Raw genomic sequence first — 24,542 nt, 5'->3', positions numbered from 1 at the left:
GGGGCAAAAAAGTATTTCGTCAGTCAGCAATAGTGCAAGTTCCACCACTTAAAAAGATGAGAGGCGTCTGTAATTTACATCATAGGTAGACCTCAACTATGGGAGACAAACTGAGAAAAAAAAATCCAGAAAATCACATTGTCTGTTTTTTTATCATTTTATTTGCATATTCTGGTGGAAAATAAGTATTTGGTCAGAAACAAAATTTCATCTCAATACTTTGTAATATATCCTTTGTTGGCAATGACAGAGGTCCAACGTTTTCTGTAAGTCTTCACAAGGTTGCCACACACTGTTGTTGGTATGTTGGCCCATTCCTCTATGCAGATCTCCTCTAGAGCAGTGATGTTTTGGGCTTTTTGCTTGGCAACACGGACTTTCAACTCCCTCCAAAGGTTTTCTATAGGGTTGAGATCTGGAGACTGGCTAGGCCACTCCAGGACCTTGAAATGCTTCTTACGAAGCCACTCCTTCGTTGCCCTGGCGGTGTGCTTTGGATCATTGTCATGTTGAAAGACCCGATGGAAGGAGGTTTGCACTCAAAATCTCACGATACATGGCCCCATTCATTCTTTCATGTACCCGGATCAGTCGTCCTGGCCCCTTTGCAGAGAAACAGCCCCAAAGCATGATGTTTCCACCACCATGCTTTACAGTAGGTATGGTGTTTGATGGATGCAACTCAGTATTCTTTTTCCTCCAAACACGACAAGTTGTGTTTCTACCAAACAGTTCCAGTTTGGTTTCATCAGACCATAGGACATTCTCCCAAAACTCCTCTGGATCATCCAAATGCTCTCTAGCAAACTTCAGACGGGCCCGGACATGTACTGGCTTAAGCAGTGGGACACGTCTGGCACTGCCGGATCTGAGTCCATGGTGGCGTAGTGTGTTATGGTAGGCCTTGTTACATTGGTCCCAGCTCTCTGCAGTTCATTCACTAGGTCTTCCCGCGTGGTTCTGGGATTTTTGCTCACCGTTCTTGTGATCATTCTGACCCCACGGGGTGGGATTTTGCTTGGAGCCCCAGATCGAGGGAGATTATCAGTGGTCTTGAATGTCTTCCATTTTCTAATTATTGCTCCCACTGTTGATTTCTTCACTCCAAGCTGGTTGGCTATTGCAGATTCAGTCTTCCCAGCCTGGTGCAGGGCTACAATTTTGTTTCTGGTGTCCTTTGACAGCTCTTTGGTCTTCACCATAGTGGAGTTTGGAGTCAGACTGTTTGAGGGTGTGCACAGGTGTCTTTTTATACTGATAACAAGTTTAAACAGGTGCCATTACTACAGGTAATGAGTGGAGGAAAGAGGAGACTCTTAAAGAAGAAGTTACAGGTCTGTGAGAGCCAGAAATCTTGATTGTTTGTTTCTGACCAAATACTTATTTTCCACCAGAATATGCAAATAAAATGATAAAAAAACAGACAATGTGATTTTCTGGATTTTTTTTTCTCAGTTTGTCTCCCATAGTTGAGGTCTACCTATGATGTAAATTACAGACGCCTCTCATCTTTTTAAGTGGTGGAACTTGCACTATTGCTGACTGACTAAATACTTTTTTGCCCCACTGTATATCACCAGTCCCAGGCCGGGGATACACATATAAACCTCCTTCCGTCATTGCCAGGATCCACCAATAACACCAGAACGGTATGCTGCCACCAGTTCCTCGTTAGCTATAAGCCCGGTCTGTTACCAAGCCTATATTTGGTCAGAAACCAACCTCAGGTAGCGTGAATTTTTACGGAGTACTGTATGTGTTGGTTCGATCATAAAGCAAACAGAACAAAGCTAGCAAATTTATAAGTTTACTCCAGAGAAAATTGGCAGTGTTTATAAAAATCCAAAAGGTATTACAAAAGAGACAAAATACAAATATGTACAGTTATAAAATAAAAAGGATAAAGGTATGAAACGTACTAAATCTCAGTCACAGGTATGACGTGTCGATAAAGGGGAGGAGAGTTCTCAAAGGAATGATTCAGCACCCCAGCATGGTGTTAGCTGCTGTCTCTCCAGCTCTGAATGCCTCCTAAAATGGACACTCCTGTTTTATGGTTTGGCCACAAACTTAGGGACTTCCACTTTGTCTGTTTGACTTTCACATGTAGGCTGTTTTCTGGGAGGTACACCTCTTTTGGAAAGATATCAAAAACTCCTTTATTCCATATCTTTGGTCTGGGAGCTCGCAAGCCAACAATATTGGCATTATTTTTCCCCTGTGATTTTCCCGTTCTTTAGAGTCCAAACATACTATGTCAGAGACTTGCTGGTGTGCAGAAATTCATTTCCCAGGTTTCCAATGGCCCTAAATGCCGCAAAGCGCTGCCCTGCATAGCCCCATTGCCAGATCCTGGAAATATAATTTTCATGTTTCTAGGATTAATGTGTATTATTGAATTGGACTTTGAGTGTTTATCGTATAAGACAAAAAGGTTTTTGCAGGGAAAGAACACATTCAGTTCTGCTAGTGCTAGAAGGCAATAAAACACACATTCCAGAGCTGACCATCTGCCTAAAGGGAGGGGGAGTGGAAATTCACAGAGGGGGGAGGGGGGCTGCATGAAGGATTTGGTCCTAGAGAAACCAATGATGGGAGGAGTAGTCGGCCAGCTCTGCTTGTGCCTCCAGAACAATGGAAAATAATTCATATTTTCCTAACAGTCCCCACAGAGAGAGACAGGAAAAGGTAATTAGGATCCAAGTGGATCAAAAGAAGATCTCACAAAATGTATAACTAGCCACAGAGACAGCACGTGTCCGGGAGAAAATATGGAATATCGGAATTTCTATCCATCCAATATTAAAGAGACGTATATTGTCAGCACTGGGATAAATAGGTAATAATACACATATTTTCTCATAATCATAACCCCCACCAAAATGCCCCAAATCCATAAGGGCCGTATAACCACCAGCAGATAAGCCATGTTTGGTCTGTAAGCATAGCTAAAATCCCGATAGAAAATATGACATCGGTCAAAAGGTCATGTGCACACGTTGCGGATTTCTTGCAGAAATTTCCTGAAGAAAACCGGAAATTTTCTGCAAGAAATCCGCATTTTTTTTTTTGCGTTTTTTTTCCATTTTTTCCGCGTTTTTTTAGCATTCTGCAAGCGTAATTAGCTTGCAGAATGCTAAAGTTTTCCAAGCGATCTGTAGCATCGCTTGGAAAACTGACTGACAGGTTGGTCACACTTGTCAAACATAGCGTTTGACAAGTGTGACCAACTTTTTACTATAGATGCTGCCTATGCAGCATCTATAGTAAAAGATAGAATGTTTAAAAATAATAAAAAAAATAAAAAAATGCTTATACTCACCCAGACATCTCCTCAGCGGCGTCCGTTCCTCTTTCTATAGCTGGTCTGTGCGCACAGGACCTTCCGTGACGTCACGGTCACGTGAGCGGTCACATGACCGCTCACGACCAATCACAGGACAGTGACGTCATCGGCAAGGTCCTTCTCCGCACATCAGCTACAGGAACCGAAGCGACAGCGTGCAGTGGAGGCGGGAAGACATCGAGGGTGAGTATAGGACTATTTTTTATTTTAATTCTTATTTTTTGACCACTTATATGGTGCCCAGTGCGTGGAGGAGAGTCTCCTCTCCTCCACCCTGGGTACCAACCGCACATAATCTGCTTACTTCCCGCATCGTGGGCACAGCCCCGTGCGGGAAGTAAGCAGATCAATGGACCCCTAGGTGTGCGGAATCCCCTGCAATTCCGCATTTTAATGAACATGTTGCTTTTTTTTCCGCGATGCGATTTTTTCGCGGAAAAAAAGGCTACATTTGCACAAAAAATGCGGAATACACTTAAAATAATAGGAGGCATATGTTAGCGTTTTTTTCGCGTTTTTATCACGTTTTTATAGCGAAAAAACGCGAAAAATACTTAACGTGTGCACATGGCCAAAAACTTCTGCGGTCATCTTATGAGGGGTTATTATTACACAAATTGGTAGTTCCTAAAATTATGAAGGACTGAGTCCGGCCCACAACCGGGATCTTGTGAGGTCATTGTGGAGTGGTGTGTGGGTGAGACTCAGTATCTGTTAAAAGATTGATCCCAGTTATCATCAGTGTTCGTAGAAGAGAGTTACATTTTCATTTATGTAGAGACCCTGTTTATCGATAGACCAATCGAAGCGCTCTCCTTTGGCTAAACTGAATTGTCTCTGCGATTGGTGTAGTAAGTTCTTCTGTTATTCTCTTTTATTTTATGTAACCGTTTGTGCTGTACTGTTTTGTTCCCTTTGGAAAATGTTTTGTATATTTTTCATAAACATTGGATTAAATATAAAATTTAATATTTCTGTTCCTTCTGTTCTGTAACTACGCCCTGAAGCCATAGCTACCGTTAACAGTGTGTAATCGACCAAAACAGATTAGGATGGAGGCAAATAGTCTGTGATTGAGAGAGGTAGCCGTGATTGTACCGGAGTGTGTACACATATTCCATGTGTTGGAATCTGAAGGTGTATATGCAGCACGTTCACTGGTAATTTTCTGACAGCCGGCCTAGTGGTGCAAACAGGCTGTGGCCTTCTCCGTTGATCATTGGCCAATCATGTAATTGTCTGGATGATAGGAAGCAACAAACAGTAGCTTGCTTCAAACATCACAACAGGTGGTACTCGTGATCTTCCCGGCCTGTGATATCAGGCATTTGTGGGATTAAGAAAGTCCTGACAAATATCCGGGATCCTTGACACTGTGTGTCATATATAGCGATGCTGTGTGTGACACATATCGGGATGCTGTGTGTGATAAATGTCGGAATGCTGTGTAAAATATGTCGGGGTGCTGTGTGTGATATATATCGGGATGCTCTGAGATATATATCGGGATGCTGTGTGTCATATATAGGGATGCTGTGTGTGATATATATCGGGATGCTGTGTATGATATTAATATATCAGGATGCTGTTTAAAATATATTGGGGTGCTGTATGTGATATAAATCGCGATGCTTTCGGATATATATCGGGATGCTCTCTGATATATATCGGGATGCTGTGTGTCATATATAGGGATGCTGTGTGTGATATATATCGGGATGCTGTGTATGATATTAATATATCAGGATGCTGTTTAAAATATATTGGGGTGCTGTATGTGATATAAATCGCGATGCTTTCGGATATATATCGGGATGCTCTCTGATATATATCGGGATGCTGTGTGTGATATGTATCTGGTTGCTCTGTGCAAATATATCGGGTTGCTGTGTGTGATACATATCGGGATGCTGTGTAAAATATATCCGGGTGCTGTCTGTGATATATATCAGGATGCTGGGTGTGATATATATATCTGGATGCTGTGTGTCACGATGATGCAAAAAATGTCATAATGTGAGTTTAGTTTTAGAAGGTACCATAGCACAGACACACACTGCAGATTCGACCCCCCTTTCTCCCCCTCTGCATTCACTGATGCAAAAACCAAGCCCTATAGCAGGCACACTCTGTGCAAATTGATACCAATGTGTCACAGCCCACTGAGCAGCTTTATTTCTTTTAGCTGCAGCAGACAAATCTTCCTACACTACTCATTCCCCCCTCCCACCTGGTACTGGTTGAAACTGGTATAGGAACCATGCGCTTCTATATATATATGGGCACCGATCCTGTTTAGGGATATAAGAATTATATATTCCGGATGTCCATCGATAGATATAAAACCCACTGAAACGGCTAGAAGCTAAACCCAAGGAGGGCAAAGTGTGGGTTTCCCCAGAAGCGTTTCAGGTAGAGTTGAGCGACTTTTACTTTTTTGGGATCGAGTCGGGTTTTGCGAAACCCGACTTTGTGAAAAGTCGGTTCGGGTGAAATCGGCCGATTATTGCAAAAAGTCGGGCGCCGACTGAAACACGAAACCCAATGAAAGTCAATGGGGAATCAAAGTCGGCAGGTAAGTATTTCAACTTTGCAAGTGCTGTGATCCTGAGCAAGCAGGGGGGGCCCACTCGTTGGCATTAGCACTGGTACAGGGCCCCTCATAGTACGGCGGAGTGTTTGACGGCGGGTGGCGCCTCCCACCGGCAGAGACACTTTTGCGTACTATGAGGGGCCCTGTGCCAGAGACGTCGCCAATGAGTATGCCCCCCCACCTGATGAAGGAACCTGCACTTTCATCTGCACCTTCCTCTTTGTCCCCGTGTAAGGTGGTATAGTATGCGGGAAGGGGACCCTGACTTTCAGCAGGGTCAGATCCTGGCTGTGTAGAGTATAAGGGGAATGTAGTGGTCTAGGTCAATGTACCAGCAGACTCATCTAGCAGTGGCTGGGCAATGGGCAGGAGGATGAGGAGGAAACACAGATATAGGCCCAAATAATAAAGTGGTCTAAATTCAGTTCAAAATTGGTAACAGGACTAAACAGGCGGCATTGCTTTGTTCAGTGGAGGACAACTATAATGAGTGGCAGACACAGTTAGTAGGCCCAAATAATAAAGTGGGCTAAATGCAGTTCAAAATTGGTAACAGGACTAAACAGGCAGCATTGCTTTGTTCAGCGGAGGACAACTGTAATGAGTGGCAGACACAGTAAGTAGGCCCAAATAATAAAGTGGGCTAAATGCAGTTCAAAATTGGTAACAGGACTAAACATGTGGCATCGCTTTGTTCAGTGGAGGAAAACTGTAATGAGTAGCAGACTAAGTTAGTAAGCCCAAATAATAAAGTAGGCTAAATGTCTGCCAAAAAATTGTTCATAAATAAACAGGTGGCATAGCTAGGTACAGGGGTGGGCTCCTCTGCTGAGTAGCAGACAGTGGTAGTAGGCGCAAAGTATTAACTGGTCTAAATGGAGGCCAGGGCCCCTGTATATTTTAACTATCATCTATCATTTCAACAAATTTGTATTGGCAGTGCCATTGAAGGATTTAACAGCACAGACTACACAGTGATGGAGCCGGGAGAGGTAAGTATTGCAAGTGGTAGAGCACTGTTCGAGCTGGGGGGGGGGAACACTCTCTCATGGGTGGCGGTACTGGCACAGGGCCCCTCATATTACGACGGTGTGTCTGACGTTGGTTGTGCACCACCACCGTCAGAGACACTTCATTGTACTATGAGGGACCCTGTGCCAGTGCCGTCGCCCAAGAGTGGGCACACCCACCTGTCCAGGCAAATGGCACTCGCACGGGTGCCTGCGCCAGGTGGTGACCACGGCCCTGTGGGGGGAGTCAGCCGTTACATGGTACTGTAAAACAAGGTAGAAGGTGTATATAAACTTGTTGAGAATTTAAATCTCCCTTTTTTGGGGGAGACTGAACCAAAACTCAGGCCCTGTGCATAAAACAACACAATGTAAGTGGCAGAAAGTGGCTGGCTGATATACGACAAACTAACAGGACTGAAGTATATCCACTTTGTGAGAATTTGAATCTCCCTTTTTTTGGGGGGAGACTGAACCAAAACTCAGGCCCAGTGTATAAAACAACGCAATGTGAGTGGCAGCAGGTGGCTGGCTGATATACGACAAACTAACAGGACTGAAATATATCTACTTTGTGAGAATTTGAATCTCCTTTTTATTCGGGGGAGACTGAACCAAAACTCAGGCCCAGTATAAAAAACAATACAATGTAAGTGGCAGAAAGTGGCTGGCTGATATACGACAAACTAACAGGACTGAAGTATATCCACTTTGTGAGAATTTGAATCTCCCTTTTTTTGGGGGGAGACTGAACCAAAACTCAGGCCCAGTGTATAAAACAACGCAATGTGAGTGGCAGCAGGTGGCTGGCTGATATACGACAAACTAACAGGACTGAGGTATATCCACTTTGTGAGAATTTGAATCTCCTTTTTATTCGGGGGAGACTGAACCAAAACTCAGGCCCAGTATAAAAAACAATGCAATGTCAGTGGCAGCAGGTGGCTGGCTGATATACGACAAACTAACAGGAGTGAAATATATCCACTTTGTGAGAATTTGAATCTCCCTTTTTTTGGGGGGAGACTGAACCAAAACTCAGGCCCAGTGTATAAAACAACGCAATGTGAGTGGCAGTAAGTGGCTGGAAGATATATGAAAAAATACAAGGACTGTAGTACAATTTCAATCTCCCTACAATGATCTCAGGACAAGTATGGCAGCAATAAAAAGGACTGCTGCACACAAAAGTGTGGACAAATAAACAATAGAACTGTGCAGAAAGGAGCAACAGGATTTTTGCTTTTAAAAAAGCAGTTGGTTTGCACAGCAGCGTGCAAACAGCAATGCAGCTATCAGGGAGCCTTATAAGGCAGCCTAATAAGCTACAGAGCTGATGCACAAAAATATAGCCTCCACTGTCCCTGCAAAACAAAGGTGGTGTTGGACAGTGGAAATCGCTACAGCACAAGCAGTTTGGGGGTTAATCTTCCCTCCCTAACTATATCCCTTCTTCTGATGAATCTGCAGCAACCTCTCCCTATGCTACGATCGGCAGAAGTAAGATGGCGGTCGGCGTGCACGCCCCTTTATACCCCCTGTGATGCCGCAGAAAGCAAGCCAATCACTGTCATGCCCTTCTCTAAGATGGTGGGGATCGAGACCTATGTCATCACGCTGCCCACACTCTGCGTCCTCCTTCATTGGCTGAAAAATGGCGCTGAACGCGTCATGCGAAACGTGACTTTGGCGCGCTGATCGCTGACCGCATGGCCGATCCCACACTAGGATCGGGTCGGGTTTCATGAAATCGGACTTTGCCGAAAGTCGGCGACTTTTGAATTTGTCCGATCCGTTTCGCTCAACCCTAGTTTCAGGTAATCACTCCATGTTTACGCTTAAAAGAATTCCCATGATGTGGGGCACATTCTGATCATAGTGTGCTTCGTATACGAGATTCATACAGCGAGTTAGGCATGAAAATAGTTTTCATAATTCTGAGAAAAGAGTAGTGCATTTCATAACTCAGCCCACTCAGTGACGTCATGATGAGAGGGCATATCTTAACCCGGGTGAGTTGTGACTCAGTCTTGGCCCAGGAAGTGAGCTAACAGCAGCTCTGCAAGCTGTTCTAATGCATCTTGATGTGTCTCCTGAGCACACGGCCGCCATAATGATGCAATGACATAACGACCTGTAAGTGTTCTTTTCAATTTTAATCCTTTTTTTATTTGTACTTGTATTGTACACATGATTTGTTGTTTTTTTTATAATACGGTTTTATACTTTTTAAACATTGCCTACCTTTTTTTGGAGTAAAATATAAAATTAATAGCTTGTCTTTCCCTGCTCTATAATGAACTGTCACGTCCTCTGAGGTGAATTACGCTATTAATTTGGGTTTGCTCTGGACCCGTTAATACTTCGAAAATCGGAGCTAGTGGTAGCATACTTTGTCCTGTGCGTTTGGCAGGCTTTGTAGCGATGGTGGCGTTGATAATTATTCTTCCTGCTTGAGTGGGAGTAGTTATCTCACCCTCACTGCAGCGTGCCCAATCGCCAGTACATAGCAGGCAGCCTTTCTGGGAGGAATTACCCTAGGTGCAGTACCCTGACTGACCTGAGGGTAAGGGGAGCGCCAGAGAGCTGCAAGTTCCACACCGGAACTGGGAAGTGGGATATAGATAAATCCCCTTCAGAAGGAACCAGGGGCAACCAAACAACCCCGGTTCGCAACAAATTGGTGTGAGTGGTGGGGATGATAAAGGTATCTTCCCCGTGAACCGTGACATATTGGTGGGATCCCTGACATATCCGGTGGGATTCGTGACATATTGGTGGCAGCGGTGGGATAATAGAGCATTAGTGATAGGGTTTAAGCAATCATTCCTCTCATTAAAAACTTGCACAGTTCTTGAGAGGACCTTGCGCAAAAAAGTTTTGGAGAACAAGCACAGTGTTTACTAGTTCTGAGACGATACCGTGTGTACTTGCGATTACCCACTCCCTTTCTCTTTGTTTTTCTATCCTATCTTTTATTTGGCAATGTTGGCCGCAAAAGGAGAAGGCTGGTACACCCAGCAGAAGAAGGACACTCTTATTGCCCTTTGCGGGTTGATGCAGATTGACGCCACGAGCAAAAACAAAAGCCAACTAGTCACGGCTCTGGTGCAACGGGAAATCGCTCAGAGCCCAGAGGATGCAGAAGCTGGCCCAAGCGAAAAGGGGGCTGCAGCAGAGATCCAACCATTGAATGCCAGGCCTACTAGCAACCAGGGTGGATTGAACCCCAACCTGCAAGTGGCATTGGAACAACTCCCTGCTGACAACCATGATGGACGGCTGCAGCTGATCCAGCAATACCAAGAGAAAGAGGAAAAGCGAGCTGAGCGGGAGGCCCAAGCTCGGAGGGACCATGAACTGCAGATGGCCCAACTCAGAGCCAGAGCCGTACCATTTATCACGCGGAGCAGTGAGTCAAGCAACGCTCATCTACCATAACCCCGGCCAGAGCAATTTCCTGTGATGGAAAAGGATGGGAACTTGGGCACTTTTTTGTGGGCATATGAGAAAGCCTGCAGACAGTACCGCCTGCCTAGGGACCAATGGACCCAATACCTGACCCCTGGGCTAAAAGGCAAAGCTCTGGAGGCATTTGTTTCTCTCCCGACAGACCAAGATGAAGATTATGAGGCCATCAAGCAGGCCCTGATAACAAAGTACCAACTGACTCCTGAGGTTTACCGCAGAAAGTTCCGGAACCTCCAACGTGGCCCACACGACAGTTACAGCGATGTGGCGCATGGACTCGTGACCCACTTTGACTAGTGGATCCAAGGACTGTCAGTGACCTCCTTTGCATAGCTGTGGGACCTGATGATCAAAGACCAGTTCTTACTTATTTGCCCAGCTGAGGTGCGACAGTTTGTGATGGACCGAGAACCCAAAGACGTGACTAAAGTAGCGCAGATTGCCGATGCCTATGAGGCCAACCGTAAATCGGAAGTGCGGAAGCCAGTCACCGCCAGCTGGAGAGGGGGTAAGCCTGCATCCAACGCCAGTACCCCTGCCAGCCAACTCACCAGAGGCCCTGTCCCCGTTGCCAACAGCACCAGACCTACCACCGACTCGCCAGTATTTTTTCTGCAAGCGGACTGGTAACATCAGCGCCCACTGTCCGGAGAAGCAGAGAATCTCCACAGCCAAGGCCCCAGGGCCTAATGCAGCAGTTTTTTTGGTGGGTGGGGCGGTTGGGAGGGTCTGTGGCAATGTGCAGAATGTCTCCATGGGGGGCCATGTCGCTACAGGCCTCAAGGACACCAGGGCTGAGTGAACCCTCATCCGACCCGAACTGGCGGCCTGTTGTGAACTATACTTCTTGGCTCCCTCTTGTGGTCACTAGTGGTTTGGCACTTGGATTGTCTTTTCCCAGGTTGGTACTCACCTGGTTCGTTAGGCCTGGGGTGTTGCTATTTAAACTTCCTGGATTCTCAGTCCAGTGCCTGGCATCGTTGTAATCAGTTCATTTCTGTTTGCTCCTGTCTTCAGGTCCTGGTTCCTTGCAAGATAAGCTAAGTCCTGCTTTCTTATTTTTGTTTATTTGCATTGTTCTTATTTTTGTCCAGCTTGCACAAAATGTGATTCCTGATATCGCTGGGAGCTCTAGGGGGCTGATATTCTCCCCCCTCACCGTTAGTCGGTTCGGGGGTTCTTGGATATTCAGCGTGGATATTTTTTGTAGGGTTTTTTGCTGACCATATAAGTCATCTTACTATATTCTGCTATTAGTTAGTGGGCCTCTCTTTGCTAAAATCTAGTTCATTCTTACGTTTGTCTTTTCTTCTTACCTCACCGTTATTATTTGTTGGGGGCTTGTACTATAACTTTGGGGTCTTTCTTCTTGAGGCAAGAGAGGTCTTATTTTCCCTGACAGGGTTAGTTAGTTCTCCGGCTGGCGCGAGACGTCTAGGATCAACGTAGGTACGTTCCCCGGCTACTGTTAGTTGGTTGTGCTAGGATCAGGTATATGGTCAGCCTAGTTACCACTTCCCTATGAGCTGGTATTTATGTTTGCAGACTTTGCTGTAATCTCTGAGATCCTCTGCCATTGGGATCATAACAGTATGCCAGGCCTAAGAGTGAATTGCTGAAGCGGGATTAAAAGTAAAGAAGTTCTGAGTTTTTTTTGTTTTTTTTTCTTCTTCCCCTTTGTCTCTGAGTGGCTTGAAGCTTTGCTGCAGACATGAATGTTCAGACCTTGATTACTAGTGTGGATCAGCTTGCTGCACGAGTGCAGGGCATTCAGGATTTTGTTGTTAGCAGTCCTATGTCAGAGCCTAAGATACCTATTCCTGAGCTGTTCTCTGGAGATCGATTTAAATTTAGGAATTTTAGGAATAATTGTAAATTGTTTCTATCTTTGAAACCTCGTTCGTCTGGAGATTCAGCTCAGCAAGTTAAAATTGTTATCTCCTTCTTGCGTGGCGACCCTCAGGATTGGGCTTTCTCGTTGGCGCCAGGAGATCCGGCATTGGCGGATGTTGATGCGTTTTTTCTGGCGCTCGGATTGCTTTATGAGGAGCCTAATCTTGAAATTCAGGCAGAAAAAGCTCTACTGGCTATCTCTCAGGGCCAGGATGAAGCTGAAGTGTATTGCCAAAAATTTCGGAAATGGTCCGTGCTTACTCAATGGAATGAATGTGCTCTGGCCGCAAATTTCAGAAATGGCCTTTCTGAAGCCATTAAGAATGTGATGGTGGGTTTCTCAATTCCTACTAGTCTGAATGATTCTATGGCGCTGGCTATTCAGATTGATCGGCGTTTGCGGGAGCGCAAATCCGCTAATCCTCTGGCGGTGTTGTCTGAACGGACACCTGTCTCAATGCAATGTGATAGAATCCTGACTAGAACCGAACGACAAAATCATAGACGTCAGAATGGGCTGTGTTTTTACTGTGGTGATTCTACGCATGTTATATCAGCATGCTCTAAACGCCTAACAAAGGTTGTCAGTCCTGTCACCATTGGTAATTTGCAGCCTAAATTTATTTTGTCTGTGACTTTAATTTGCTCATTGTCTTCCTACCCTGTTATGGCGTTTGTGGATTCAGGTGCTGCCCTGAGTCTTATGGACTTGTCGTTTGCTAAGCGCTGTGGTTTTGTCCTGGAGCCTTTAAAAATTCCTATTCCTCTCAGAGGAATTGATGCTACGCCACTGGCGGAAAATAAACCGCAGTATTGGACACAAGTGACCATGTGCATGACTCCTGAACATCGGGAGGTGATTCGTTTTCTTGTTCTGCATAAAATGAATGATTTGGTCGTTTTAGGTCTGCCATGGTTACAGACCCATAATCCAGTTTTGGATTGGAAGGCTATGTCTGTGTCGAGTTGGGGTTGTCAGGGAATTCATTGCGATTCTCCGCCGGTGTCTATTGCTTCTTCTACTCCTTCAGAAGTTCCTGAGTATTTGTGGGACTATCAGGATGTATTCAGTGAGTCCAGGTCCAGTGCTCTTCCTCCTCATAGGGACTGTGACTGCGCTATAGATTTGATTCCTGGTAGTAAATTTCCTAAGGGACGATTATTTAATTTGTCTGTACCCGAACATGCCGCGATGCGTTCTTATGTCAAGGAGTCTTTGGAGAAGGGGCATATTCGTCCATCCTCTTCCCCTCTTGGTGCGGGATTCTTTTTTGTGGCCAAAAAAGACGGGTTTTTGAGACCTTGTATAGACTATCGGCTTCTGAATAAAATCACTGTTAAGTTTCAGTATCCTTTGCCACTATTGTCGGACTTGTTTGCTCGGATTAAGGGTGCCAAGTGGTTCACCAAGATAGATCTTCGTGGTGCGTACAACCTTGTGCGCATTAGGCAGGGAGATGAATGGAAAACTGCATTTAATACGCCCGAAGGTCATTTTGAGTACTTAGTGATGCCCTTTGGGCTCTCTAATGCTCCTTCAGTGTTTCAGTCCTTTATGCATGATATCTTCCGGAAGTATCTAGATAAATTTATGATTGTTTATCTGGATGATATTCTGTTTTTTTCTGATGATTGGGATTCTCATGTAAAGCAGGTCAGGATGGTGTTTCAGGTTTTGCGTGATAATGCTTTGTATGTGAAGGGCTCAAAGTGTCTCTTTGGAGTGCAGAAGGTTTCCTTTTTGGGTTTTATTTTTTCCCCTTCTGCTGTGGAGATGGACCCAGTCAAGGTCCGAGCTATTCATGATTGGACTCAACCCACGTCTGTTAAGAGTCTTCAGAAGTTCTTGGGGTTTGCTAATTTCTACCGTCGTTTTATCGCTAACTTTTCTAGCGTTGTTAAACCTTTGACGGATATGACCAAGAAAGGTTCTGATGTGGCTAATTGGGCTCCTGCAGCCGTGGAGGCCTTCCAGGAGCTGAAGCGCCGGTTTACTTCGGCGCCTGTTTTGTGCCAGCCTGATGTCTCACTTCCCTTTCAGGTTGAAGTGGATGCTTCTGAGATTGGTGCTGGGGCTGTTTTGTCGCAGAGAGGCTCTGGTTGCTCTGTGATGAGACCATGTGCTTTTTTCTCTAGGAAGTTTTCGACTGCTGAGCGGAACTATGATGCTGGTAATCGGGAGTTGTTGGCCATGAAGTGGGCATTTGAGGAGTGGCGTCATTGGCTCGAGGGTGCTAAGCATCGTGTGGTGGTCTTGACTGATCACAAAAATCTGATGTATCTCGAGTCTGCTAAGCGCCTGAATCCTAGACAGGCTCGTTGGTCATTGTTTTTCTCTCGTTTTGATTTTGTGGTCTCGTACCTGCCTGGTTCGAAGAATGTTAAGGCTGATGCTCTTTCTAGGAGCTTTGTGCCTGACTCTCCTGGAGTCTCGGAGCCAGCTGGTATTCTTGAAGAGGGAGTCATCGTGTCGGCCATATCGCCTGATTTGCGACGTGTGTTGCAGAGATTTCAGGCTGGTAGACCTGACTCTTGTCCACCCGACAGACTGTTTGTTCCTGATAAATGGACCAGCAGAGTTATTTCCGAGGTTCATTCCTCGGTGTTGGCAGGGCATCCGGGGATTTTTGGTACCCGAGATTTGGTGGCTAGGTCCTTTTGGTGGCCTTCCTTGTCACGGGATGTGCGGTCATTTGTGCAGTCCTGTGGGACTTGTGCTCGGGCTAAGCCTTGTTGTTCTCCTGCTAGCGGGTTGCTTTTGCCCTTGCCCGTCCTGAAGAGGCCTTGGACACACATTTCCATGGATTTCATTTCTGATCTTCCGGTGTCTCAAGGTATGTCTGTCATCTGGGTGGTGTGTGATCGTTTTTCCAAGATGGTCCATTTGGTGCCCTTGCCTAAGTTGCCTTCCTCTTCCGATCTGGTTCCTTTGTTTTTTCAGAATGTGGTTCGTTTACACGGCATTCCTGAGAATATCGTGTCCGACAGAGGATCCCAGTTTGTGTCCAGATTCTGGCGATCTTTTTGTGCTAAAATGGGCATTGATTTGTCGTTTTCATCTGCCTTTCATCCTCAGACTAATGGCCAAACGGAGCGAACTAATCAGACACTGTAGGCTTATTTGAGATGTTTTGTTTCTGCGGACCAGGATGATTGGGTGACCTTCTTGCCATTGGCTGAGTTTGCCCTTAATAATCGGGCTAGTTCCGCTACTTTGGTTTCGCCATTCTTCTGCAACTCTGGTTTTCATCCTCGTTTTTCCTCGGGTCATGTTGAGTCTTCTGACTGTCCTGGGGTGGATTCCGTGGTGGATAGGTTGCAGCGGATTTGGAGTCATGTGGTGGACAACTTGAAGTTGTCACAGGAGAAGGCTCAGCGTTTTGCCAACCGCCGCCGCGGTGTGGGTCCCCAACTTCGTGTTGGGGAGTTGGTTTGGTTGTCTTCTCGGTATGTCCCTCTGAAGGTTTCCTCTCCTAAGTTTAAGCCTCGCTTTATTGGTCCTTATAAAATTTTGGAAGATCTTAACCCGGTTTCTTTTCGTTTGGATCTTCCGGTGTCGTTTGCCATTCACAACGTGTTCCATAGGTCTTTGTTGCGGCGGTACGTTGTGCCTGTGGTTCCTGCTGTTGAGCCTCCTGCTCCGGTGTTGGTTGAGGGCGAGTTGGAGTACGTGGTGGAGAAGATCTTGGATTCTCGTCTCTCTAGACGGAGGCTTCAGTATTTGGTCAAATGGAAGGGCTATGGTCAGGAGGATAATTCCTGGGTGGTCGCCTCTGATGTTCATGCGGCCGATTTGGTTCGTGCCTTCCACGCTGCTCATCCTGATCGCCCTGGTGGTCTTGGTGAGGGTTCGGTGACCCCTCCTTAAAGGGGGGGTACTGTTGTGAACTATACTTCTTGGCTCCCTCTTGTGGTCACTAGTGGTTTGGCACTTGGATTGTCTTTTCCCAGGTTGGTACTCACCTGGTTCGTTAGGCCTGGGGTGTTGCTATTTAAACTTCCTGGATTCTCAGTCCAGTGCCTGGCATCGTTGTAATCAGTTCATTTCTGTTTGCTCCTGTCTTCAGGCCCTGGTTCCTTGCAAGATAAGCTAAGTCCTGCTTTCTTATTTTTGTTTATTTGCATTGTTCTTATTTTTGTCCAGCTTGCACAAAATGTGATTCCTGATATCGCTGGGAGCTCTAGGGGGCTGATATTCTCCCCCTTCACCGTTAGTCGGTTCGGGGGTTCTTGGATATTCAGCGTGGATATTTTTTGTAGGGTTTTTTGCTGACCATATAAGTCATCTTACTATATTCTGCTATTAGTTAGTGGGCCTCTCTTTGCTAAAATCTAGTTCATTCTTACATTTGTCTTTTCTTCTTACCTCACTGTTATTATTTGTTGGGGGCTTGTACTATAACTTTGGGGTCTTTCTTCTTGAGGCAAGAGAGGTCTTATTTTCCCTGACAGGGTTAGTTAGTTCTCCGGCTGGCGCGAGACGTCTAGGATCAACGTAGGTACGTTCCCCGGCTACTGTTAGTTGGTTGTGCTAGGATCAGGTATATGGTCAGCCTAGTTACCACTTCCCTATGAGCTGGTATTTATGTTTGCAGACTTTGCTGTAATCTCTGAGATCCTCTGCCATTGGGATCATAACAGCGGCCCCTGAATAAATTATTCCAGGGAAAACCCTGACTGTCACCGGGATTGGGGGCATCAGCTGTCCCCTGCCAATAACCCGGGTGTATATAGCTTGGGGTGCCTGGAGCGGGGTGAAGCAAGTGGGGCTGTCCGATAACTTACCCACTGATGTTTTATTGTGGACTGATTTTGGAGGATGGTTGCATACTATGTCCCTGACTCCCCTCCCTGATCGAATGCTGATGATAGCAATGGGAAATTGCATGTGCTACCTGACAATGCTTTACCGATTAATGATGTACCTGATAATAATTTTTCTGAAAATGCCAAGGGTAATACCGATAATGCTGATGATGAAAATATGCATGTTTTACCTGATAACCAATTATTTCCTAAGAATGATGTGTCCACAGGTGCAGGAGTGCTCAGCCACGTCACTCCGCGGGGTGGAATGGCTTAGGAACCCCTAACAGGAGCCAGCGATCGTGCTAAGGGAAATGGGGAGATGCATGGGAACCATGAGGAAGGTGATGCCGTGCAACTGACCAGTGCTACAGAGGAAGTTAACTGCCCCATAAGTAGCACTGCTCATGAGGTAATGGGGGTAGATGGGGAGGTAGTACCCATAGCAGCGCCGGCTGAGGGATCTGTGGAAATCCTCGTGAAGCCAGCCTACCTAGCTGCTCTCACCCGCAGTCAGACTGCCCGAAACGCAGATAACGTCCTGCCTTCTGGACCCTGTGAAAACAGCCCTGTGCAACGCTCCTGTGTTGAAAGCAGTCGACAGCAGTCGACCATTCTTGGTGCAGACCGACGCCAGCAAGTTTGGCCTCGGTGCTAGGGGAACCAAGAGCACCCCATGTTGCACCTGAGTCGGAACTTCTGCCGATGAAAGTGGCCTATTCCACCACTGAGAAGGAGTGTCTGGCCATTGTCTGGGCCCTGTAACATTTGCAGCCCTACCTGTATTGTTGCACCTTCACTGTGGTGACAGACCAAAACCCTCTGTGATGGCTACAAGCCATGTGTGGGACCAACGGAAGGTTGCTAAGCAGGAGCCTTGTCCTCCAGCAGTATGACTTCACAGTCAAACACAAATGGGCAGGGAGCATGGCAATGCAGATGGGTTGTCCCACTGGGGCGAACCTGCTGAGGTACAAAAGGAGGAGTGCCATGAGGTTTTGCCTCCGTAGCGCAGTCCAAAAGGGGGAGGTGTCACGATAATGTAAAAATGTCAAAATGTGAGTTTAGTTCTAGAAGGTACCATGGCACAGACACACGCTGCAGATTCGACACCCCTCTTTCTCCCCCACTGCATTCGCTGATGCAAAAAGTAACCCTTTGGCAGGCACATTCTGTGCAACTTGATACCAATGTGTCACAGCCCCCTGAGCAGTTTTATGGCTTATAGCTGCAGCAGACAAATCTCCCTACCCTACTCATTTCCCCCTCCCTCCTGGTACTGGTTGAAACTGGTATAGGAACCATGCACTTCTATTGTTCTTTCAAGGGTATATATGGGCACTGATCTGGTCTAGGGATATAAGAATTATATATTCCGGATGTCCATCAATAGATCTATAACCCCCTGATACCGCTAGAAGCTAAACCCAATGAGGGCAAAGTGCGGGTTTCCCCAGAAGTGTTTCAGGTAATCACTCCATGTTTATACTCAAAAGAATTCCCATGATGTGGGGCACATTGTGATCATCGTTTCCTTCGTATACGAGATCCATACAGCGGGTTAGGCATGAAAATAGTTTTCATAATTCTGAGAAAAGAGGAGTGCATTTTATAACTCAGCCCACTCAGAGATTTCACGACGAGAGGGCATATCTTAACCCTGGTGAGTTGTGAATCAGTCTTGGCCCAGGAAGCGAGCTAACAGCAGCTCTGAAAGCTGTTCTAATGCACCTTGATGTGTCTCCTGAGCACATGGGCATCATGATAAAGCAATGACATAACGACCTGTAAGTGTTATTTTCAATTTTAGTCTTTTTTTATTTGTAATTTTATTGTACCCATGATTTGTCTTCTTTATATTATCGGTTTATACTTTGTAAACACTGCCTACCTTTTTTATGAGTAAAATAGAAATTTACTAGCTTGTTTCTCCCAGCTCTATAGCGAACTGTCATGTCCTCTGAGGTGAATTACACTACTAATTTGAGTTGGCTCCAGACCCATTAATACTTGAAAAATCGGAGCTGGTGGCAGCATACTTTGTCCTGCGCGTTTGAGAGGCTTTGCAGTGACAGCGGCATTGATAATTATTGTTCCCGCCTCAGTGAAAGTAGTTATCTCACCCTCGTTTTAGCATGCCCAATCGCCAGTACATAGCAGGCAGCCTTTCTATTACTATAACTTTCTGTAACTAATTACCCTAGGCACAGTACCCTAACTGACCTGAGGATAAGGGGGGCGCCAGAGAGCTGCAAGTTCCAAACCGGAACTGGGAAGTGGGATATAGATAAATCCCCTTCAGAAGGAACCAGGGGCAACCAAACAACCCCGGTTCGCGACAAACAAATTGGTGTGAGTGGTGGGGATGATAAAGGTATCTTCCCCATGAACCGTGACATATTGATGGGATCCCTGACATATCTGGTGGGATTCATGACACTGGGTGATATATATCGGGATGATTTGTATGATATACTGTATATCAGGATGCTGTGTGTGATATATATTGGGATGCTGTGTGTGAGATACATATCGGGATGCTGTGTGATATATATCGGAATGTTGTTTGATATATAATGCAATGTTGTGTGTAATATTTATCGGGATGCTGTGTGGGATATATATCGGAATGCTGTGTGATATATATCGGGATTCTGTGTGATATTGTAGGAAGATGGACCGGGCAAGTGATACCTCTCTCTCTCGTGTCGGTTCCGGAACTATCGGGGTTGTCACCATTGTTGCCGGGGGGAAAGCTGTCTGACCCGGACAGACCTTTGTCCTTAACTGTATGGGGCGTGTCAGGGATAAAAGGGATGGTGCGCAGGAAAGCGGGAAACTTGGCGGGAAGACAAAGCGCGCAGCAGGAGGTTTACTCACTCTCCGTGGGGCTACACGATAGAGCAGGCCTGCGCTGCAGCTCCTAAGCCCTTGCGCACACTGAACGTGAGGGATGGGAACTCGTGTGCCCACTCACCCCTGCGACTGAGGGTTTGATCCTCATCATTCCACTGACTTCCGCGAGTGCGCGGCCTAAATTTGACCAGGCGAATCACCTAGAATCGGGTAGCTTCATTCCCGTCACCACCACTGGGCTGAGACACCTTCCGGCGGTGTCAGAGACTGCTTCACTTCGCGTACGTTGTCCCGGTAACCAAGGACCTCGCATTGGAGAACCAGGATACGCTACTTCTGTCAGGAGACAATGCATCATCTTCCTTCAGGAACAGGCCAGAGACTTCACGCGTCACTAACGGCACCACCATGGGATTTCAAGCTTCCACAGCCCGGAAACCATCAGGCTGATAAGTTTACCTGTTTCGTAACTGTTTGTTCTTACCCTGACACAATATCCAGTTTTACTCCCCTCTTAACCATTTCTCTCCCTGCCTAGAGAATCCCTTATAATAAACCCTTTAACTATTGTTCTGCCTCCTGCTCGTCACTGCATCCCGCGTTCGTGCTATTCTACAATACAGGTCCTTCTCAAAAAATTAGCATATAGTGTTAAATTTCATTATTTACCATAATGTAATGATTACAATTAAACTTTCATATATTATAGATTCATTATCCACCAACTGAAATTTGTCAGGTCTTTTATTGTTTTAATACTGATGATTTTGGCATACAACTCCTGATAACCCAAAAAACCTGTCTCAATAAATTAGCATATCAAGAAAAGGTTCTCTAAACGACCTATTACCCTAATCTTCTGAATCAACTAATTAACTCTAAACACATGCAAAAGATACCTGAGGCTTTTAAAAACTCCCTGCCTGGTTCATTACTCAAAACCCCCATCATGGGTAAGACTAGCGACCTGACAGATGTCAAGAAGGCCATCATTGACACCCTCAAGCAAGAGGGTAAGACCCAGAAAGAAATTTCTCAAGAAATAGGCTGTTCCCAGAGTGCTGTATCAAGGCACCTCAATGGTAAGTCTGTTGGAAGGAAACAATGTGGCAGAAAACGCTGTACAATGAGAAGAGGTGACCGGACCCTGAGGAAGATTGTGGAGAAGGACCGATTCCAGACCTTGGGGAACCTGAGGAAGCAGTGGACTGAGTCTGGTGTGGAAATATCCAGAGCCACCGTGCACAGGCGTGTGCAGGAAATGGGCTACAGGTGCCGCATTCCCCAGGTAAAGCCACTTTTGAACCATAAACAGCGGCAGAAGCGCCTGACCTGGGCTACAGAGAAGCAGCACTGGACTGTTGCTAAGTGGTCCCAAGTACTTTTTTCTGATGAAAGCAAATTTTGCATATAATTCGGAAATCAAGGTGCCAGAGTCTGGAGGAAGACTGGGGAGAAGGAAATGCCAAAATGCCTGAAGTCCAGTGTCAAGTACCCACAGTCAGTGATGGTGTGGGGTGCCATGTCAGCTGCTGGTGTTGGTCCACTGTGTTTCATCAAGGGCAGGATCAATGCAGCTAGCTATCAGGAGATTTTGGAGCACTTCATGCTTCCATCGGCTGAAATGCTTTATGGAGATGAAGATTTCATTTTTCAGCACGACCTGGCACCTGCTCACAGTGCCAAAACCACTGGTAAATGGTTTACTGACCATGGTATTACTGTGCTCAATTGGCCTGCCAACTCTCCTGACCTGAACCCCATAGAGAATCTGTGGGATATTGTGAAGAGAAAGTTGAGAGACGCAAGACCCAACACTCTGGATGAGCTTAAGGCCGCTATTGAAGCATCCTGGGCCTCCATAACATCTCAGCAGTGTCACAGGCTGATTGCCTCCATGCCACGCCGCATTGAAGCAGTCATTTCTGCCAAAGGATTCCCGACCAAGTATTGAGTGCATAACTGAACATTATTATTTGATGGTTTTTTTGTTTGTTATTAAAAAACACTTTTATTTGATTGGACGGGTGAAATATGCTAATTTATTGAGACAGGTTTTTTGGGTTATCAGGAGTTGTATGCCAAAATCATCAGTATTAAAACAATAAAAGACCTGACAAATTTCAGTTGGTGGATAATGAATCTATAATATATGAAAGTTTAATTGTAATCATTACATTATGGTAAATAATGAAATTTAACACTATATGCTAATTTTTTGAGAAGGACCTGTATATTGGGATGTTGTGAGTGATATACATCAGAAAGCTGTGTGTGACATATATCGGGATGCTGTGGGTGATATATATCAGGATGTTGTGTGTGATGTATCGGGATGCTATGTGTGATACATATTGGGATGCTATGTGATATATATCGAAATGTTGTGTGAGATATATCGCAATGTTGTGTGTAATATTAATCGGGATGCTGTGTGTGATATATATCGTTATGCTGTATGTGACATATATCGGGATGCTGTGTGAGATATATATCGGCATGCTGTGTGTGATATATATATCGGCATGCTGTGTGTGATATATATCGGGATGCTGTGTGAGATATATTGGGATGCTGTGTGAGATATATCAGGATGTAGTGTGAGATACAGTATATCAGGATGTAGTGTGAGATATATCCGGATGCTGTGGGATATATAATGGGACGCTGTGGGATATATATTGGGATGTTGTGTGAAATATATAAAGATGTGTGAGATATCGGGATGCTGTGTGGTATATATAGGGATTCTGTGTGATATATATAGGTATACTGTGTGAGATATCGGGATCCTGTATCATATATCATGGCTGGTAAGTGGTTAGCACTGCTGACTTGCAGCCCTGAAGTCATGGAATCAAATCCCATCAAGGACAACATCTGCAAGGAGTTTGTATCTTCTCCCCGTGTTTGTGTGTTTCATCCAGTTTCCTCCCACACTCCAAAGACATAGTGATAGGGAATCTAGACTTTGAGCCCCAATGGGGACAGTGCGGATAATGTCTGAAAAGCGCTGTGGAATTAATGTCGCTATCTTCGTACGTAAAATAATTGAATACATCAGGGAATATTATGCCTAGTTTGCTGTTTATGATATACAGTTGTGTGAAAAAGTGTTTGCCCCCTTCCTGATTCCTTATTCTTTCACATGCTTGTCAAACTTGAATGTTTCAGATCACCAAACAAATGTAAATATTAGACAAAGATAACACAAGTAATCATAACATGCAATCTTTATTATTAAGGGAAAGAGAAATCGAAACCTACAGGGCCCTGCGTGAAAAGTGATTGCCCCCCCCTTAAAGCTGAGTTCAAATTCCCTAACCAAACCCAGGCCTGATTATTGCCTGTACCACATCTATTCTCAATCAAGGAATCACTTAAATAGTACTTGCCTGACAAAGTGAATTGGATCAATAGTTCCTCAAAATCTAGACATCATGCCGTGATCCAAATAAGTTCTGGAACAAATGAGAAGTAAAGTAATTGAGATCTATCTATCTGGAAAAGGTTATAAAGCCATTTTTAAAGCTTTGGGACTCCCAACAAACCACAATGAGAGCCATTATCCACAAATGGTGAAAACATGGAACAGTGGTGAGCCTTCCCAGGAGTGGCTGGCCGACCAAAATTACCCCAAGAATGCAGCGATGACTCATCCAAGAGGTCACAAAAGACCCCACAACAACATTCAAATAACTGCAGTCCTCACTTGCCTCAGTTAAGGTCAGTGTTCATGACTCCACCATAAGAAAGAGACTTGGCAAAAATGACCGGCATGGCAGAGTTTCAAGACGAAAACCGCTGCTGAGTAATAAAAACATAAAGGCACGACTCAGTTTTGCCTGAAACATCTTGATGATCCTCAAGACTTTTGGGAGAATACTCTGTGGACTGATGAGACAAAAGTTGATTTCTTTTGGAAGGTGTATGTCCTATTACATCTGATGTAAAAGTAATATAGTATTTCAGAAAACGAACATCATACCAACAGTAAAATATGGTGTTAGTAATGTGATGGTCCGGGGCTGCTTTACTGCTTTAGGACCTGGAAGACTTGCTGTGGGAAATGGAACCATGACTTTTTGCTGTCTACCAAAAAATCCTGAAGGAGAATGTCCATCATCTGTTCGTGACCTCAAGCTGAAGCACACTTGGTTTATGCAGCAGGACAATGATCCAAAACACACCAGTAAGTCCACCTATGAATGGCTTAAAAACAAAATTATGACTTTGGAGTGGCCTAGTCACAGTCCTGATCTTATTCCAATAGAGATGCTGTGGCATGACCTTAAAAAGATGGTTCATGCTCGGAAACCTCCAATGTGGCTGAATTGCAACAATTTTGCAAAAATGAGTGGCCAAAATTCCTACAGAGTGTTGTAAAAGCCTCATTGCCAGTTATCGAAAATGCTTGATTGCAATTGTTGCTGCTTAGGGTGGCCCAACCAATTATTAGGTTTAGGGGCAATAACTTTTTCACACAAGGCCCTGTAGGTTTAGATTTATTTTTCCCTTAATATTAAAGGCCTTCATTTGAAAAACTGCATTTTGTGATTAGTTCTGT

General features: G+C 45.2%; 1 protein-coding gene across 2 annotated transcripts in view; it reads left to right on the top strand.

Annotated features, from left to right (window-relative positions):
* The window catches only part of ARHGAP30 (Rho GTPase activating protein 30), a 206,713-nt gene that overhangs the window by 162,954 nt on the left and 19,217 nt on the right, over positions 1-24,542 (top strand). The gene's annotated exons all lie outside the window — the stretch shown is intronic.

This window comes from Ranitomeya variabilis, chromosome 1 (genome assembly GCF_051348905.1).
Source record: "Ranitomeya variabilis isolate aRanVar5 chromosome 1, aRanVar5.hap1, whole genome shotgun sequence".
Classification (NCBI taxonomy): Eukaryota; Metazoa; Chordata; class Amphibia; order Anura; family Dendrobatidae; genus Ranitomeya; species Ranitomeya variabilis.
Note: the sequence above shows the minus strand (reverse complement) of the source record. Positions and strands in the feature narration are given on the sequence as shown.